The sequence below is a fragment of the Stenella coeruleoalba genome (assembly GCF_951394435.1).
Source record: "Stenella coeruleoalba genome assembly, chromosome: 1".
In the NCBI taxonomy this organism is placed as follows: Eukaryota; Metazoa; Chordata; class Mammalia; order Artiodactyla; family Delphinidae; genus Stenella; species Stenella coeruleoalba.
This window is the reverse complement of record NC_137169.1, coordinates 44,502,307-44,522,939: the sequence shown is the minus strand read 5'-3', so window position 1 is coordinate 44,522,939 and position 20,633 is coordinate 44,502,307. Positions and strand designations below refer to the sequence as shown.

The 20,633-nt window shown below is 53.9% G+C and overlaps 1 protein-coding gene across 3 annotated transcripts in view; it reads left to right on the top strand.

Annotated features, from left to right (window-relative positions):
- Positions 1-20,633, top strand: part of GLIS1 (GLIS family zinc finger 1) — a gene marked incomplete at its 3' end in the record, with an annotated part of 225,919 nt that overhangs the window by 182,678 nt on the left and 22,608 nt on the right. The window lies entirely within an intron of this gene.

Genomic DNA, 20,633 nt, shown 5'->3' with positions numbered 1-20,633 from the left:
ATGTTTCATTGACCATCTTCTTGCACAAAGTTTGTCTGATCTTAAGGCTGGGTGGGCGCCCAGAACCCAGATGTCAAACAGCAATGGAACCTGGCTCTGTGTGAGCCAGTGTTCGTTCTGTCCACCGTCACATCTAACCCTCCAACCCCTGGGGCAAGGCTTTCCCCCTCTGAGCCCTATGTTCCACTGGCACCACCTCCTTCCTGCCCAGGCCTACTGCAGAGAAAGGCCAGGGAAGCTCGCTTGCTAATGTGTTAATGGGCTGGGCTCCCTCTGGTGCTAATGGCTGAAAACATCACCCATGATTTGCAGTGGGTCAGTCTGCAATCTCCACCCAATGTGAGCATGCACGGCTGAAGGAAACTGAATCCTTCCTGAATAAAATTGAACCCAGAGTCCCTGAGGCTGGCAGAGGAGACCACAAGAAAACCTTGTGAGGTGGGCTCAGTCTTGTGGCCCTGTCTCCTGTCCCAGAGTTGAGTCCCCTTTTACGGGTCCCTGGCTGCTCTGCCCCATATCAGTCCAAGGAGGCGTCACTTCCCAGTTTGTCCCATGGCTCAAGGGTTTGCCATGACCTTCCGTTAGTACCCCAGAACTTCCGCTTTGCCCCTTCCTAGGTGGGTGACTTGAAAAGGGTGCTGCTCTGTGACTCTCTTTACTCATCTGTAATATGGGGATGATGACAACAATAAAACCTACCTGGTGGAGTTGTTGTAGGGATTAAAACACTTTTGCATGTAAAGCACTTGAAACAGGGCCCAGCACATGGTAAGCACTCAGTAAATGTTAGCTGTTGTTGTTTTAGCTCAAAAATGACTTTACTTTTGCAGTCACTTTTCTGATAAGGGACTTGTACCCAGCATATATTAAGAACTCTTACAATTCAATAATGAAAAAGATAAATAATCTAAGTAAAAAATGGGCAAAGGACTTGAAGAGACATTTCTCCAAAGAAGATGTACAGATGGCCATATGAAGAGATGCTCGACATCATTAGCTGTCAGGGCAATGCAAATCCAAACCATAATGAGATACTACTTCACACCCACTAGAATGGCTGTAATGAAAAAGATGGGCAGTAACAGGTGTTGACAAGGACATGGACAAATTGGAACCCTCATACAGTGAGGATGGGAAGGTAGAACAGTGCAGCTGCTTTGGAAAACAGTCTGGCAGTTCCTCAAACAATTAAACATAGAATTACCATGTGATCTAGCAATTCTGCTCCTGGATATATACCCAAAATAAATGAAAACATGGGTCTTCACAAAATTTTGTACATGAATGTTCACAGCAGCATTATTCACGATAACTAAAAAGTGGAAGCAACCTGAATATCCATCAACTGATGAATAAAATGTGGTGCACCCATAGAATGGAATATTATTTAGCCACAAAAACATGAAGCACTGATACACGCAACAACATGGATGAACCTTGAAAACATTATGCTAAACAAAGGAAGCCAGCCACAAAAGACCACATATTGGATGATTCTAGTTACATGAAATTTCCCAAATAGGCGAATCTATAGAAATAGAGAGTAGATTAGTGGTCGTCAGGGGTTACAGAGAGGGAGGAATGACTGCTAATGGGTATGGGGTTCCTTTTAGGGATGATGGAAATGTTCTAAAATTGATTGTGGTAATAGTTGCACAACTCTGTGAATATACTTCAGAACACTGAACTGTGTACTTCAAATGGATCAATTTTATGGTTATGTGAATTACATCTTAACAGAGCTGTAAAACAAAAAGAAAAGGAAAAAAAAAAAAGACTTTATGAAGGGCTCATGGAAGACCACAGGGGAGCAGACACAGAATGACATCGCCCAAAAAACCTGGCCCACCCTCAGCATTCCTCCTGGTCTGCTTTCATAGGGCAGAGGCCATCTAATCCTCATCTTGCCATAGCAGGTCAGCAACTTCTGAACTCATGCAGGCTTGTCCCCAAAAGCCAGGCCCAGAGTTGTGGTCGCAGTGAAAGACAGTGTGGTCAAGTGGTAGGACCCTGAGCTGGGATTACGTTAGCGTGACACCATTGTCATAGGATTAGCAGAAGTCATAGGCGTAAGCATGTGGCCCAGAGCAGGGTCCACATATCATGTGTGGCCCTCCTCCCCTGCCCCTTACTGCCATGCGAGTGCCCCCCCACACTCCCATCCATGGTGGACATGGCACTGCCAATGGCTGCATGCTACAGGTCTGGCAGATAAACACCTACTCAGTGCTGCACAGAGACCCCAGTTCTCCAATTAGAGACGTGCACAAATAGGGCCTTTTGCTGGAAAGGGCAAAGTCCAATGTTGGTGTGAGTACGGAGGCCCTCAGAACTCACCCCTGAGCCCTGCCTTCAGGTGCCTGGCGGTGCACACGAGGTGTGGCATGCCAGAGCCAGAAGGGGTCTGTGAGACCATCTTCAGTCCCTTCCCCTTTATTTTATTTTATTTTTTGGCCACAACATGCATCATGCAGGATCTTAGTTCCCCAACCCAGGACGCAAACTGTGCCCCTTGCAGTGGAAGTGCCGGGGAAGTCCCCCTTTATTTTATAGATGGTTAACTGAGGCCCAGAGAAGTGAGGTGGTACAGTGGGAAAGAGGAAGTGCATTTTTGCATTCAGGTCCCGGTCAGCCAGGGACTCCTGTGGCGGCCCTGGACAGGAGTCATCTTTAAAAGGTGGAGTTGCTAAGAAGGTAAAGCCAGCAGACACAAGGTCCAGTTAGAGCTTGGCAGCTGGAGGGGAGAGATTCAGCCCGTGTTCAGCAGAAACCAACCCCGTATAAGGGAGCAGTGAGAGACAGACCAACAGGGAGAAGTCGGAGAAGCAGGAGGATTCTGTCCTTGAGTTTTTAAAAATAAATATTTGTAAAAGTTTTTATATGCTTGTTGCAGAAAACATGGAAAACACAATAAGCGTAGATTTATAAGAAAACAAAAGTCCTCTCTGCGGCTCCCACACAAAGAGACTCTCAAGTTGGACCTCTTTGGGCTGTTCCTGGCTCCTTGAGGAAAATGGAAATGGACTTTATGAAACATATTTCGAATGAGAAATTACCGTCATTCTTCTCTGGTGATCCCCGGCAGCCCGGCTTGGCTCGCACAAAGGGAGAGGCCACAAATAGGATTTGCCAGACCCAGTCTGAGCCCGGTTCACCGAGCTTGTGTTCCAAAATGCACAGTCATTCAAAAGTCAATGAAAACCCATTGTGTTGCACGCAGTTAGCAAATACGTTAGACTGGGCCCGCGGGGTCCACTGGAGGGCTCGCTGGTGGTGAAGTCCTGGGAGCTACCTGTGTCGGCGGGACTGCCTGGGTTAGGGCCTGAGAAATGGGACCTTACAGAGATAAGCAACACCTTCCATCCATTAAAGGCAGGAGCGTGAAAGGTGGAGAAGAGCTCGGGACCCAGGAGTCAAGAGCTAGTTCTCTGCTGATGCAGGAGGAGAGGGAGGGGCCACAGATGAGGACCCACTGTTGTTACCATCTTCAGCCCATGTTGAAACTGGAGCTGCTGCCTTTTTTCTGGGTGTGAGGAGGAGAGTGCCCCGAGGCCAAAGGTCAGGGAGCACTGGGCTGGGAGCCTGGAGTCTGGGCTCCCTGTCTTGGTGTCACCATTGACTTGCTGGGCAGCCTTGAACCGGTCTCTTCTCCTTCCCCAGCCTCAGTCTCCCCGGTATAAAATGGGCAGACTTATTCTAACACCTGTTCCAGTCAGACCTGTGATTTTAAAAAGAGTCTTTTTCTCCTTACCCAGGGTGGGATGGGACATGGGTGGCTAACCCCAATTGAGCCGATTGTTTCAGTAAGCAAACATGCCCTTGAGCCCCTGCTGTGAGTACAGTCTACTGCTGGGCCCTGGGTGAGAGGCCAGCTGGTGGGACCAGCACTATTCCGTGTCTGAGTCACAGCCCTGGTGGTGGGAGCAAGGGACCCAGAGGCAGACAGCTAGGATCCTGAGTCCTAGGGTCTGTGATGAGGGAAGGTCAGGGCTGTGGGACCCCAGGGGAGTCTTGCCCTAACAGTAGGGGAATCAAGGAAGGCTCCCTGGAAGAGGTGGCATATGATCTGAAACTTGGAGGATGAGCAGGATTTTGCCAGGTGAAGTGGCAGGAGAAGGGCACCCTGAGTAGCAAGTGATGGGAGCAGAGGTACATCAGTGCAGGCTGCATGGAGAATGACACCCATGCCTGGCATGCAGTAGTGCTGGGATGGGGGCCTGTCCACGCCCAGAGGTGGAAGGCCCTGCCGTCTCCCTCTCTCTTTTTAATATTTTAAAGTATTGTTGAAATATAACTCACAAGATTCATCTTTCTAAAGTATACAGTGTTTTGAGTATATTCACAAAGTTGTGAAACCATTATTACTATCTTAATTCCAGAACATTTTCATCATCCCCAAAAGAAACCCTGTACCTGTTAGCAGTCACTCCCATTCTCCCCTCCACCCAGCCTCTGGCAACCACCAATCTACTTTCTGTCTCTGTGGATTTGCCTATTCTGGCATTTCACGTAGATGGAATCATACAGTATGTGGTGTTTTGTATCTGGCTTCTTTCACTCGCCATCATGTTTTCAAAGTTTACCCATATTGTAGAATGTATCGGTGTTTTACTTCTTTTTATGGCCAAATAATATTCAATTGTATTGATATACTATTTTTGTTTATCTGTTCATCACTTGATGGGTATTTGGGGTTTTTTCTATATGATTTGATTTAATGATTTGAAAAATTAAACTTATTATTACTGATTCACTTGTAGGAGTAAGAAATGGTAGATCCCATGCAGTCTCTTATCTCATTTGGCCCTTACAATAAACCTACAAGGAAGGAGTGTTAACTGTTTTCCAGAAGACAGCTCTGGACCAGAGCGGCTAAGTACCACGCCTGAGGGCAGGGGCCAGTCAGCAGCGGGGCTGGGACTTGAACCCAGCTCTGCCTGCTCTAAAGCCCGCAGCCCATCCAGCTGGCTCAGAGACGTGTCCCCAGACATTCAGCTGAGGCTGCAGAGAAGGATGTTGAAGGAGCATTTGCTCCCCACGGCGCTCTGTGGCTCACGGCTGCTGCTGCGGTGTGAAATGCAGCCTTGCCCGCCCCCATGCAGTCTTGTGGCTCGGACCTGCCTGTGTGTCCTCTGCCCTAGGAGTGAGCTTGTTTGTGTCCACTGTTTACTTAAGTTGGCCGCTCTGTCTCCTGAGACTCCTCAGTCATCACTGGTCACCACGTGGGAAACAGCTTGGCGATGTCACTCTGTGAGGAGCCATCCCTCAGTGCATCCCATGGGGTGGGCCTGGGTTCCCTGATGCAGCCACACAGCTGTCATCGTCATGGACTGTGTCACCACCCATGAAAGTGGGTCACCATCCATGTCTTCCTTGGTCCTCAGATCCCCTCTGGAGGTCATCATGTTGTTGCCATGTATTTGTGTGGAAACTGAGATCAGAGGGAAGTCCTTCGCCCACATCACGTAGGACAGGGGCAAGTGTCGGATCCAGACCTGACTCAGACCTTTCAGGCTCCACATCGAGGGTGGGAACATCCCCAGGTCGTGTTATGCAGGACAACTCACCCAAAGCCACGTGCAGAATTAAGAAGGAAGTCTAGTTCTTCTGCAGCCTAGATCTATCTATGAAAGTATCACACTGGCCACTGTGAATTTTTTTTTAAACTTCAACAAAACAGAGTAGTATAAAGTATAAAGCAAAAGTATAATGTATCAAGAGGTAGAAAGTAGAGAGTAAAGTATGAAGAAAAAAGGAAAAGTTACCTCTAACTATAGTACTCAGAAATAACCACTGTTTAACATTTTGGAGTATTTTATCAGACTTCTCTGTGTATATGATAATTATACTCTTTACAGGAAGGGAATCATACCAGATATGTTGTTTGGTAATTTGCTTTCTTCACTGCAGTGTATTTTGGACACCTAGCCGTGTGCACTTAGCTGAGTGAATGAGTGAGTGAGGAAATGAATGAATGACTTGTCTGCTCTCTTGTGCCACTGGACAAGTCAGGCTTTGTGAACTCTGCCCAGACTACATTTCCAGAGCCGGGAGCCTTCGTCTCCATCCTGTCATTGATTCCCTGTCCTCTGTAGCCTTGGACCTCGGTTTCTCTGTCTTCACAGGGGGTCACTGGTGGTGACCCGTGGTGATAGAGCAGAGCCTGGTGCCGATTCTCCACAGCCCTGGGAGTGGGTAACACTATACCATCATTTCCATCCTTGCAATGCCAACAAAGATGTTGAACCCCAGAGAGATTAGGTGATTTGTGCCGCTCATAGAGTGGAAGGGATTTGGGATTTGAACTTCAGCCTGGATGACTTCAGAGCACTCTTTAACCCAGAATGAGCATGCCCTGAGAATCCAGGGGTCCAAAGCTGGGGGCAGGGGCAGCCATGCCCTCTCTGGGCTGTCGTGGTGTCCCCACCCATAACACAGAGGCCTCCGAGGGCCAGCCAGTCCTGACATTGTGTGAGTCTCAGGTCCCCACGCAGCCCAGCCCAGCCACCTTGCTATTACCCCTGAGCCTAGGAGGACCCAGAGAGGAGTCTGGCCCAGGACCTGCCCCCAGAGCCCAGAGCCTCTGCAGAGGAGCCACCATTGGCACTGAGCCCTGGTGTCTGAGGGAATTCCAGGCTGAGGGAACAGCGTAGGCAAGAGCACAGAGGTGTAAAGTTCCAAGAGCCCAAGTAGTCAGTCTAAGTGGAGACTAGAGAGGGAGGAGGGAGCTTGGGGAGCCAAGCACCGCTGGAAGGCCTGCAGATGCAGATGGTGGGAAGCTGGAAATGCCAGGCTGAGGGCCTGGGGTTGTATCCTGAATGCAGTAGGCAGCCATCGAAGGGTCTGAGCAATGTTGGGGGCAGGTTGCCATTTAGGAGTCTCTGGCTGCAGGACAGATGGTGGATTTGGGGGCAGTGACCAGGGTGGAGACAGTGAGGAGAGTGGCAGGATTGGCATATAACTGGCACTGCCAGAGGGAGTGAGTGGTTGGAAGACCTCACCTGGGCCCCACTCAGGCTCCCAACTTGATTCCCCCAGGATGGAGCTGGAGACTCCTCTCTCTGTCCTCAGCCCCCGCTAGCAGGGCGCCCCGGCTGGGCCCCAGTGTAAGGCAGTGATTTTTTTTTTCTGTAAATTATTGGTGCCCAAGTCATAGCTGAGTGGCTCAGCACAATGGCATCCTTCTCTTTTTGTCCTCCTTAATTTTAGAATCCAAAGCTAAATGTTTTAATTTTACATTATTCCTGACATAATGCTAATGAGTTCCAGGTGTCCCCCTGAGTCAGGCTGTGCAGCCAGCCATCTGGGCGGGGCCCTGCTCCCCAGGACGCCCCTCCTGCCACCCTCTCGGTTCTCAGAGAAGTGCCTCGCAGTGTGTTCCTCCTTAAGGACCCCTTCCTGCTTTATCATATGGTTGTAATTTTTTTCAGTTTACTTGGTCGTTCTTTTGTGTGGTGACCACAGGGTGATTCTCCCTTGCTCGAGGGACGGAAGGTTCCCACGAGAGTCGGACAGCTTGCCTGGCCCAGCAGAAGGCACGCTTCCCTTTCAGACCCCTGAGGCACCAGGCGCAGGTGAGGGGTGGGATGCCTCCCCCAGACCCTTTCCAGCGCTTTCCAACCTGTGTTGGACTGAACATCTGGAGAATTTGTGTGTTAAGGGAAATAAACACTCTCAGGGGATCTGAAAAACAGTGTGGTGGCTATTATCGCTAGTATTGTTATTTTCTGGTGACGTGAAACATTTACTTCTTTGTTTCTAGTCATTTCTTGCCCGTGGCCTAATGTTTCCTAAATCTTCAGACCCGTCTGCTTTTTGTTGAATGAGATGTGAGAACAGGGACAGGGCTTTGGCATCAGACAGCCTTGGGTTCAGTCCGGCTGCTGCTCTTAGCCCCTGGGCGCCCTGAGCACAGGCTCTCTGGGAAAGAGGGTGATAGAGCACCTTCTGTCCAGGGTGCCCCGAAGAGCATAGACGGCGGTGCACAGAAAGGGGGCTGCACAGGCCGACTCAGAGGTGCACACCTCAGGAGCAGTTTTCCTCCCTTCTGCCTTTTCCACATCCTCGTAACAGGGCAGACAATGGTCTCTATTTTATTCATGTCAGATCTGAACCTGAAGTCCACAGACTCGAGTGTGAGAGAGTGTAACTTGAAAGTCTTCCTTGAACTCCCATCCTGTTCTGAGTCTCCGGAGCTGAGGAGCAAATCTCAGGCAGTTCACAAAGCCCTGCGCCAGTTCTGTGGGTGGGAGGGGCTTGCACTGAACCGAGGGGTCCTCAGAGTCATTTCTCACGCTGGCATCTTCTGAGCCGTCCTGCACCCCACCTCGTCTTTGCCCAGAGCCCAGCGGTCTCCCATCCATCTGAAGGCTGCCCTGGGGCCAGCTTGGACTCAACATCCGGGTGTGGGACCTCCTGAGAGATCCAGAGTCCTGCCCGCCTGGGAGGAGCCCTGCTTCAGGTCCCACAAGCCTAACTGGGGGTGCTATCAGCACACCAGAGCCTGGCCCTAGGGTGAAAGCGCAGAGCTCTGAGCCTCCCCACTTTGAGGGAGCCCTGCCGTCTCCCCGTGTCTTGCTTTCCCTCCAGCGTCCCCTTCCCAGCCAGACATTTTCCAGGGGTGGGAACACAGGAATCTTTGCTCTTCCTCCCGCCTAGGCTTCTCCTGGGCTCCACTAATTTGGGGGGCTCCCTGCCCTGCTCCACACTTCCCTCAAGGTTCGTATGTTTGTTGCTTTCTTCTTTCATTCATTAACAGATATTCTCACACAAGCCCACTGTGTGCCAGGCCTGTGCTGGGCACTCTCAGATGGCTTGGGGCAGAAAATCATTTGAAATATTTACTGTGTGTGACTCATCTCTGTCTCCAGAGTTCTTTCCATTTGGCCCCGAGACCTGAGATTTTGAAACCCAAAAGCCAGGAGTTCACTCCTGTCTGCTCTGCTTTCTGCCAACTTATCTCCTCCAGAAGCACTTGGGTGGAGGCACAACACTATTACTACATACCCATTTGACAGATGAGAACTGAGGCCTAGCAGGGAAAGGGACGTTCCCAGGACACCTGGCCCAGGGGAGTCCTCTGTGGCTGAACCAGCCAAGTGCACAGCTCACAGCTGGATGTCTCTTGCACAGTGGGCCAGTTGGGAGGCATGAGCAGTGGCTCGAGAAGCCCCAGAGTGAGCCTGTGAGCCTCAGTCCTGCCTCTGGCGGGGTTGCTGTGATACTGGTTAGACCAGGGAAGAGAGGTGTCCTGCAGACTGAGGCACTTGGTCACTGGAAAGTTCTGCCCTGTCTCTTCCTGTCTTCTCGTCCTTCCGTAGGTTGGATTTCATTTGTTTTGCTGTTGTTGTTTGTGTACTTGGTTCCTAATGGCAATTGACCTTCCTTCATTAGCTCGATTGAAAGCTGGGCTGTCATCGTTCCTTCCATCCACCATTATTAGTGAGTCCAGGCACTGGGTTCAGTCCGTGGCAGCAGCGAGCATTGTGGAGCCACGTGACCCTCTTCAGCGTGTGGCCCTAAGTTGCCATCACAGGGCCTCCCAGAGGATCTGTGGCAGGTGGGAGAGTGGTGGCAATGCTGAGGCAGGTCAGCTTGGCCTGTTTATCCCACTGGGCCGCAGGTGTCGGATCCAACCCAATTTAGAGCCATTGGATATCCCCGAAGGTAACTTACGAACCATCTTGCACCCTCCAGGCAGCCCTGGTGAACATGCAGTCACCCGGCTCTGTTCCTGAGCACCTGGGAATGGGTCACTCATGTCCTCTCCAGTAGGGCTCCCCCAGACTGAGCACAGCCCTCTGTGGCTCCCCACACCCTCACTACGACCTCCACAGGCCCCTGCTACCCCAGAGCTACACACACCAGCAGTCTGGCCCAGCCGTGCCCCCCCCCCTCCCAAGGGGCCCAGAGCCTCACGGGACATTCCTGGTGGGAACTGAGCCCCAGGTGCACATGGGGCAGGTTGCTCCCACCCATGACCTCAGAAGGGAATTTTGCACGTGTACATTTGTCATGATTCGCACTGACCCGACATGAGGTTTTATTTCAGGTGATGGGTGGGATGTCTTGGATCTCCTTTCTCCCCAGGCAGCCCCAGGGTGCTGCGCGTTGTACAGGGCTCAATTCATGCAGCCGCCACCTGTGCACTCGGCAGGCGGTGGGTAATTCAGCTCAAGGAAAGCAGGTGACTGGTTTAAGTTCACACAGTAACCTGTGACAGAGCCAGGGCTGGAATCAGGTCTTCAGACCCTAATGTTTTTCACACCATGGACCCATCCTCTGTTGTTTCTTCTTGGAATTCGGGAGAGGAGCCGAAAAGAGGACTGAACACCTGCCCTGTGCCCAGTACCAAGGCCACACCCTGCTGTCCATAATAGGCCCCTGAGGCCAGGAGTGTCATCCCCTTTGCAGGGAGCACACTGAGGTTCACAGGGGCCAGGAAGAGGAGGAATTGGACCTGAGACCCAGGCTGTGGGCGCAGGCTTATTTGGGGGAGGGTTGAGGCTGGAGAGAACCCTTTCATTCATTACAGTCCCTCCCCTCCTCCTCCTGGAGCAGCGCTCACCTGCCTTACCCCCAGCTCTTACGATCAGATGTTGACACACCTGGACAGGTGTCTCCTCAGCAAATGGGCCAGGTGCTTCTGCTTCTCAGTTGGCTGTGGAGATGGAATGGGCTGCCATGTCGCTTTCCCACCTGTGCCTGCCTCCCCTCTTGGGGGTGAGCTCTAGAGGCCGGGCAGCATCTGTCAAGGCCCAGGGGGTATGCGGCATCCGCAGAGAGGACGAGCAGTGAGAGACAGGCCGTCCTGGCCTCAGTGCATCAGGGTGGTGTCCGGGCGCTCAGGGCAGGGTGGGAACAGGGGTGATTAGGGAAGGCCTGGCACAGGAGGAGGGGAGGGCTGAGGCTTGAGCCAAGACCAGAAGGGCAGGGAGGACCGGACAGGCGGAGGACACTGCATGGTCAAAGGCCTGCGGCTGGAGCTTAGGAAGGGGGAGTGGGCACTGGGCTAGAGGTCAGTGGGACCAAAGGGTGGCCTGCGGCCCTGTCTTGGAGTTCTCTATGGCCACGTGTTCCCTCCCCAAAGCCAAGCCTGTCCAGCTGCCGTGGGAAAATCAGGAGGTAGAGTGGGCTCAGCTGGCTCTTCCCACCTGCAGCCTCCTCTCCTGGGCAGCCTGGAGCCATGGAGAGGCGTGTGGGAGCGTGACTGTCCATGGGTCTGGCTGTGTTGGGTGTGGAGATGTTGGTGTGAGGACTTGTCTTTATCCACTGGCCTCTTGGAGGAAGCCTTTGCTGGACTTTGTCTCTGGGTGTCTCTCCCTGTGCACACACAGAGCACCATGAGGCCATCTGTGTTCTGATATGTGAGCCAGTTTCTGCTGTGCTGTACGTGGGGCTGTGTGTCAGTGCATCTAGAGTCTGCGGAGTTTGTATGTTTGTGCCTGTGGTGGGGTCTGGGCTTGGGTGTCCTTGGGTATATGTATGAGTGTGTGTGTGTGTGTGTGTGTGTGTGTGTGTGTGTGGCATGACTCATGATATGTGTGTGTGTGTGTGTGTGCGCACGCACTGTGTGTTGGTGTCCTGGGGTTCTGTGTCTTTGATGTGTGGCTTGGTTGGCAGAAGAGGTGTCAGTGTGTGCGTGTCTGCATTTCTGGGTCTGCGGCTGGTGGCTTGCTATGTGTGTGTGCGTGTGTCAGCCATTCTGTGCAGCCTCTGAGCCCTGGCCCCTAGCCGAGCCTCTCTCCACACCTCAAGCCATGTGTCAGCACGGGGAGCCCCCTGGATCCCACCTGTCTACTGGGTGAGCAGACTCAACCTCCCCGTGCACCTCCTACTCTGGGGAGCTCTGCATACCCTGGAAAGGTGGCCTAGCCCTCTTGGCTCTCTCTGGCTGGGAACAGGAACCTGTTTCTTGCCCTGAGAGGGACTTTCTGCTAGAAAAGGGCCCAGCCCAGAGCCTCCAGCGCAGTGCTGGTGAGGAAGGGATAGGGAATCTCCAGCCCGCACCTTGCTAGCTTGAGAAATCTCCCAAGGGCAGGCCCAGTCTGACCGGCTCTGGAAAGGAGGCTGTGGCCCCCTAGCCCAGTCTCTCTCTGCCTTTTGTGTGCCTCCAGCTTCTCTAGGTGGTCATGAAGGCCTAGAGAGCTGAGAGATGCTCGCCTTGGATCTCATGGCGCCCCTCGGTCCTGGCTGCCTAGGACAAGAGTGGGCCCAGGCACAGAAGGGCACTGGAGGCAAACCCAGGCTCCATCCCTCATGAGCTCCAGGTCTCTCTCACATAAACTCCCTGGGCCTCAGTTTCCACCTCTGTAACAAGGGGACCTGTCGTGCTAGTTAATGGGACTAAGGAGACGTGTTTAGGGAGAGTTTGGCCCAGTCCCCCACCTAGTAAATGTGATAGCTGCCGTTACAGTCATGGTCTCCCTCCTGCCCCCATCTGCCCGTCCATTCATTCACTCAGACGGCACTAGGTACCCAAGGCTGGACCAGACCCTCGCAGCCTTCACAGGGCACAGTCCAGGCCAGTGCCATCCAGCCTCACCTCCCAGGACTCTCCACTTTTGTCCCTCCCCTTATTGCCTCCACCTACCTCTGAGGACCCTCGCAGCACAAGGCCCTGAGAAGAGCCTCGTGGAAAACCCATGAGGTTCAGAGGACAGTAACTGCAGAGCAGCATCCCTCTCCCGGGGAGCAGCGTGAGGCGTGGACCGCAGCTCCCGGCTGGCTGGCCTTTCAAGCTGGCCAAACAGAATTATTTGACATCTTGGAGAAGGTTCTGGCACCGTGCAGCTCTCCCATCCAAATCACTGTTGTAAAGTAGGTTAAAAGTTTGTACGAAAATGAAAAGTTGATCCCTGAATGGCCTGCCAGACTGTTGAAACCCAATATATTTTACCCTTAAACCAGAAATGTGTTTGTTTAGAAGCAAGTCATTGGCAAAGGCCAAAACTGGAGGCATTTCCTCTCCTGCCCCCACCCGTGTGCCCCGTTCCTCCAAACCTCCTCCTTGCCCTTTGTGTCCAGATCCTTAGCCAGAGCATGAGAAAAGGGCCTCCCTCCTCCTTGGCCCATGTCAGCCACAGGGAGGAAACTTGACATTCCTCAGGGACCGCTGTGTGCCAGGTCCCGTGCTGGGCATGTCCTTTTATTTACTTCTAGCAGCCGTTTGTGGTGGCCCATTTTAGAGAGGAGAAAAATGAGGGCAGAGGTGGGACATGACCTGCCCAAGCTCATGGCGGTCGGTGGTGAGTCCCCGGCACAAACTTCTGTCTGCGAGACCTCGTGGCCTTCGGCCTGTGGCACAATGTCCCACACCTCACATGTGACACACGGCCCTTGATCATCCCCCAAGGCCCAGAGGGAGAGAACAGGTGTGCCCGGCACCAGCTGGCTCCGTGCCGGGGCTGCCCTGAATGAACTCGCTCTGCCCTTTCACAGGTGCGAGAAAGGCTCAGAGACGGCCCCTCGCTGAGTGGGGTGAGCCCAGCCCTGCAGATTCTGATGCCAGACCCAGTGCCCTCTCCTTCCCCCAGCCAGAGTTTGAAGGGTCCTTGGACTTGGTCTGGAAGGGAAGAGGGTGCCCCCTCCCCAGCTCCCGGGACGGCTCCTCTCAGGCTTTCATCTCCTGCCCTTGGTTCTGTGAGCTGCATGCAGCGGTAATGGATTGCAGTGGACTTTTTTCAATTAGGTTCTGATTTTCCCCTGCCTGTTACTATAAAACTCCAGATGGTCTAGGGCTTCATGGTTCCAGGGGTATTTTCCCCCGTTATTTGAATCTTCTTTAGTAACACGCCCCACATGTGGGAACTGGGCCTTTCAAGACTCAGTGCCTCAGCCGGGCTCGCTGTTCTCTGCTGTGTTGCCGCGGCTTTCCTTTTTGTGTGGTGGCATCTCCTCTCGGAGGCCCCAGGAGGAAGGAGGGTGTCCCCTTTGCCCAGCATCAGCTCTGCATCCAGGGCTGGGCCTGATTTTGCCTGGGAAAGGAACCCAGGATGTGAGCCCAGTTGGAAATCATGGTCATAGTTCCCGAGTACCAGCCTGTTTTGGGTGCTTTCTGTAGGGGTCCCTGAGGCGGTAGCCAGAGCACTTAGGGACACATATATACAGACTTGCACATCAGCCAGACCTGAGATCCAGCCCCAGCTCTGCCACTTACTGGCTGTGTGACATCACTTAGGGCCAGTGATGTCACTTTTCTGAGCCTCAGTTTCCTCATCTGCAGCGTGGCACTAGAAAGGAGCCTCACCAGAAGAGCATGTTGTCACAATTAAATGAAGTACCACACAAAACACACATGGCTCCTGGCTCCTGATAGGTGACTGAGAGGGTGTCACCCAGTCACTAAAGTCATTCTGAATTCACCCCAGTTTCATCTTAGTACGTATTTTAATGTTTATGCCTTCTAAGTAAATAAGAAAAACCCAGCACTCACTCTTACATTTTTCTAGACTGTCAGATAGCTCTTCTCTTCCTTTTCCCCTCTCCGGGTATGCCTTACCCACAGTAGCGGCCGTCTCTGTTGCCCATGGCATGTGAGCCTTTGCTTCTGGCCAGATAGATCTGTTGTGTTTGGTTATGTGAACTGGTGTGTTGCAAATTCATCCCGAATAAGAGGTGCCTGGGTAATCCTCTGGGTGCACACAGTTGGCATCAGGGCTCTGGCCACAGGATGCTGCATATACCCTGTGGATCACAGAGAACACCCACCCACCATGTGCCCAGGTGTGCCCAAGTGGATGCCCCCATTTACAGATAAGGCACCTGAGCTCTGACAAGTGAAATGAACTTGCCCAGGTCATCCAGTTCGGAAGAGTGGATTTGAACCCAGGCCAATTTGATGCTGAAACACAGTGGTGGGGGGCGTGGGGGTGGAGCGGGCAGACATCACCAAGCTGTTACCAGGGCCAGGTCGCACCAGCCAGAATGCTGGGGTGAGGGTTTGTACTCGCCCAGGCACTGGGGAGCCATGCAGGGTGTGAGCGGGGGTGGCAGGGAAAGGGGGCTCGGACACACCTATAGGCTTCCGTCTTTGTTCTAGATACTGGATATCATGTGGGAATGAATTGGGAAGGGAGAGTGGAGGCAGGATGGCTGGTACAGTCACCTGGGTGAGCAGTGCTGGGGTGTGGACCAGAGTAGTGGGCGGATGTGAAAGATGTTTAAGAGGTGGCATTTCCCTGGCTTAGCAGATGGTTGGATGCAGGGGCCAGGGAGGAAGGAACAGGTTTCTGGCTCAAGCATCCAGGTGGAAGGTGGGAGGTCAGTGGCCAGGGAGTCCAACCAGCAGAAGTGGCACCAGAGTTCCCCAAGTGAATAGCCCTGTGTTGCACCGTTGGCTGGGCCATGTGAATGGTTGCACAGGGCAGTTTCTGTGGACAAACAGAGCGGAGATCATAGGCAGACTTGGAGGGGTGGTGTATATTCTGGAAACAGCTAAGCATCTGCTGAGCCAGAATGAAGGGGAGGAAGAGAAGGAGATCTAGAAGTAGAAATGGGAGGTCACTTCTTTCTAGAGGAGACGGCAGTTCTGACTGCAGCCGAGCCCAGGCTTGGTGCCCTCTGGCACAGTGGGGGCAATTACACCTCCTTGCCCCCTTGCAGTGGGAGCAGGGGTGTGCTCTGCAGGTTATACACCTGGACATGGACAACAGGGCAAAATCTGCCCTAGAACCTCAGGAGACTGGAGTGTTGGGGGAGGAATGTCAGGAAGGCCCCACCCTAGCATGTACCCGGTGGGGTGCAGACCCTGCGGAAGCATCATTACACCCTTGGGTCACCGTAGCATTGCCTTAAGGCCCATCCTCCACCCGCCTCAAGCAAACGGAGACCCAAAGCCCGGATGTGCCCGTTGACTCCATTTCTGTTCCAATAAGACCCATGTTTCCATTCTGGCAGCATCTGTACCCCATGACACAGCAGTGGTGGGGCACCTCTCCCTGCTGTCCCCCCAGACCCCACACAGTCAGTGCATGGGGCCCCTTCAAGCCAAAGGGTACTCCACGGGCTTGGCGTAGAAAGAGTTTTAGGGCCACACCAATCAATGGCAAACACATCAACCAGGGCCTCCTGTTCTTTACTTCTGGGGTCAGTAAAACCTGCCCCACAGGGGTGTCCTCCCTCAGGGCAAGACACCACCACCACCACGATAACAGTGACAACATTGACGTCCTGCGTGACATGCAGATATGCACGTTGCCCCACTGCCACAACTCTGTGAGCTGCTTCCTCGCATCTTCAGTTTACAGAGAAAGAAACTGAGCCACAGCGAGGGCACTGACTTGCCAAGATTACAGAGCCATCTGCTTTCCAAGTTTGAACACTTCACCCCAGCCTCTGACACACCAGACCGTGGAGGGCATTGAATGCCAGGCTAAGGGGGTTGACCGGATGTCAGAAGGCACAACGAGCCCTGGAGGGTCCTGAGCAGGGGTGACCTGGTTAGATTTACAATTTAAAAATGGACTCATAAAGCATTAGAGCTCGAGGGGTCTTGGGGGCTGTCTGGTGAAGCTACCGCTGTAAGGCAGCAGAGAAGGACTCATGAGAAACTCAGGTGCCCCAGCTCTAGGATTCCAGACCAGGCCCTTCCACCACTGTGTGAGCCCTGCCAGGTCCTGGCTCCCCAGGGTACAGATGAGGGGCTTGGTGGGGGAGCAGACCTGTCCAGGGCACCTGTTCCTTGGAGGTGGAGCCAGGACAGCACTGAGATAACTCCCCATCAGAGGAGGTGCTGGGGCACCTGCCCCTCCAGACTGTTCCCCAGTCCCCAGCTTGCTCCAGGCCCCAGGAGCAGGCTGACACCCCTTTGATAGGCCTGAGCCCAGGGTGTGTTGAGAAGGTTAGTCTGGATGTCAGGCTGGAGGAGGAAGATGGGGAGTGAGGTGAGGGGTTAAGGAGTGAGAAGTAGAAACAGGACTTTGGGGGGACTTGAGAGCCCGCCATGCCCAGCGGGACATCACACACACACGCATACACACACACCCTTCCAACTCCGCAGAGGGCCAGCAGGCCCAGGAGCTGCCACCCCAGGCAGAATGCCACTCCACTACTTATCTGCTCTGTGATCCTAAGTGGTAACTATGGTGACGGTATTGAGCAAGCACCTGGTACCAAGGGAAGCACTTACTGTGCAGCCACCCTCTGAGGTTGGTAGAACTCACCCAGTTTTACGATGCGGAAACAGGCTCAGAGAATTGAAGGGACTCACTTCGGATCACTCACAAGTGGAGCAGCCAAGACACAAGCCCTGGTCGTCCCACACCAGGGTCCGTGTCTGTAACTGTTGTGCTGATTCCCCCGAGCCTCAGCTCCTGACAGTGGGAGAGATACTTGCCCCGAGGGCTGTGGAGAGGATACTCGGTCATGCTAGAGACATGACCAGGCCTAGCAGAGTGAGCGCACAGGTGCTGAACCCACGAGCATTCCCGTCCTCTTCTCTCTGCCTCTGTTAGCCCATCTCCGGGGTTGTTGAAGGGGGAGGATCTCGGGGACCTTGGCAAGCAGCTGCAGGCAGAGCCCATCTCCCCTCAAGGCCCTGGCATGCCTGGGATGCTGGCTCTGCTGCGGGTGTTGCTCTGCCAGGTGTACCTGTAACATCCTCATCCCAGACCTGTCCTGATGGGGCAGTTGCTACCCCACCTGCTGCTACCTCTGGTTCTACCTTGAGGGTTGGGTCCCCCATCATGGTGCTCTGGCCAGCTGCTTGTTATACCCCAGCCTGGGACTCGGCTCTGTTAAGTTCCAGTGGGGTAGGGGTGGGCAGGACGAGCTGGGCCGATATACACAGACATGGCATGGGCACAGCGCACATGCGCAGGTGTGGGGTGCCTTGATGAACACGAGGGAGGCGTGTGCACCCCTAGGCTCCAGAACCCCTATTCTTTTTTTTTTTATAAATTATTAATTTATTTATTTTTGGCTGTGTTGGGTCTTTGTTGCTGCGCACGGGCTTTTCTTTAGTTTTGGCGAGCGGGGGCTACTCTTCATTGCGGTGCGCGGGCTTCTCATCGCGGTGGCTTCTCGTTGCGAAGCGTAGGCTCTAGGCGCGCAGGCTTCAGTAGTTGTGGCACACAGGCTCAGTAGTTGTGGTGCATGGGCTTAGTTGCTCCATGGCATGTGGGATCTTCCCAGACCAGGGATTGAACCCGTGTCCACTGCATTGGCAGGCGGATTCTTAACCACTGTGCCACCAGGGAAGTCCCCAGAACCCCTATTCTTAACCACCATTGGATCACATTTCTAACTCACCTTTGCCCCATAAGTGAGCTGCTCGCTCTGCCCGCAAGGAACTCCCAAACCCTTAGCCTGGAGGCATGGAGAAAGGGCAAAGGATGTGCAGTGAAAACCTCAGGGTGTGACCAAGGAGGAGCAGGAGGTTGGGAGAGGCTTCTCCAAGGAGGTAGTGCTTGGGCACCATGAGTAGATGTCTGCCAAGTGAGTGAAGGAAGGAAAGGCGTTCCATTCCGAGGGAACAGCTCCAGCAGGCCTGGGGGCATTCAAGTTCCCGACACGTTCGGGGTCTGATCACTCCCGTGTGGCTACAGCATAACGTGTGGGGTGTATGCAGATGGGAGAGGCGTCCAGCCGCGCTGCAAGACCGCGAGCACCAAGCTGCAGATCGTGAAAAGTGTCTGAATTGAATTGTCAGCGAATTGGAAGGGAAGGTGTCCCAGGAGGGGCACAGCCCGAACAAAGGCATGGGGGTGGGGGCAACGGTGCTGAGACGGACGGCTGGCCAGGTAGGCGCACAGACCGGGTGGGGAGATGATATACGGATCTCCAGAGTCGGATGGACCCTCCAAAGTCAGGAATGGCACGCGGCACCTGAGGGGTTATTGCCCCTCCGCCTCAGATGTCCACCCTCCCGGCTCGGGCCAGAGAGGAACGAAGGGACCGGTTGGGAGCCAAGAGGCAGCCCTCTTCAGCCGCTGCCCCACCTCACTGTGGGTGAACCTGGCACCGGCCTTGCAGGAGAGCAAGGGGGGGCGTGGCTTGTGGCCTGTTTATTCCCCAGACAGGATTTCCTTCTGGTTTTGATGCACGGAAGAGGCATAACATCTGGAAATAGGAAGCGGAACAGCTTCTAAAACCCAGCTGCGGACAGCTTGCCTTGGACCAGCCCCAGCAGAGCACGGCCCACAGTTGTGGCCGGGTCTTCAAGGGAGAGGCTCCAGGAGAGCCCGCCCCAGACCGTTGTCTCTGGGTCCTTGTTCTGACGTCTGCCCTGGCCTGAGGGCTGGAACCAATGGCTCATGAGAGGAAACCCAGCCTCCTCTGATCTCTTCTTCCTCAAGGGTCACCTCCCCCTGCCCCACTGCCGTGGGAAGGCAGCAGGCACAGAGTAGCCACCTGGGCTTTGGCCCCGGATGTGGCCTGCATCTTGTCCCAACACTGTGATCGCCCCTGGAAGCCTCTGTCTCTGACGTGGGGACACTGAGGCCGCACACTTCCCGGTTGTCATGTGGTTAAACAGCCAGCGCCACAGCTGGATGGATGGAGCCGGTGTAGCTCCTCCTCCTGCCCACAGGGAGCGCCGCGGGAATGGCGGCCAGTCACACCAGGACTAGGGCGTGCTCGGCGGGCAGTGTTTGAAGGATTTTGAAGGCTGAAGGGGGTTGGATGCACTGTTACGAGATAGGACATTCTTTGCTGAGTGCCTTTCTAGTACAAAGGCTTGAGATTGCCTGGAGGACCCCTGCTGTTTCAAGCCTCTGGTGGGGAGTCAAGAGGGGCTGGAACGTGTGGCGGGCTGAGTGTTTGAATGCCAGGCCCGCAGGACTTCAGGCGGAAGCAACAGGGTCCCTTTCCTACACCAGAGGCTCCTGGGGTAGCTGTGTAGAGAGTAGGGAGGGAGGAGTTTGAAGTTAGAGGATTCTGGGGAGAGAGATGGGAGCTGGGCCGAGGCTGCTGGGATCAGCACTGTATTTGTTGCTCTCTGCTCATCTCCACCCTGACCAGGGGCATCACATGTCTGTGCTGTACCTACTGAATGCCCACTGCCTGGCATGGGGCCTAGTGCATACTTGATGGATGTTAAACAGCCAAATGATAAATCAGAGACGCTGCGGTTACAAATGTGGTCATTGTTCTGACAGCGAGCAGCATTGATGCTGTGTTCCAGGCGGGCAAAGCCCTTTGACAGTCAGCGTCCTACCCCTTGGGACCTTCATATCAGCCCTGAGTGGTGGCCACACAGTCTTAAGTTTGTAGGCAAGGAAATAAGGCACAGGGAGGTCAAGGGCAGTGCCCAAAGCCTCACTGGGACAGAGCCCGACTCGTAGCCAGGCCTTGGGTTCCAAATGCAGGGCTGTCTGCAATAGATGTATACCTACATCCTGTCCATTCAGGGCAGTGCTGCCATTAGAGCCGCACATCACTCCCAGATGCCGATGGAGGGCAAACCTGTCGAGATCCAGAGCTGGAAAGACCACTTTTTTCTCAAGCCCTAGTGGCCACTTGTAAGTCAGGGGTGTATTTTTTTCTGGACCTACCAGGGCTTCCCAGATAGAGTTTGGGTCCTGAGCACTTCATGGGAAGCTGAACTGGGGCAGCTGGAGGCCTCGGGCAGGGTCAGGGGGTTGGGGGGGAGAGGATGCTGGGGCCCACTTCCAGGCTGGGCGGTGGGCCTTCCG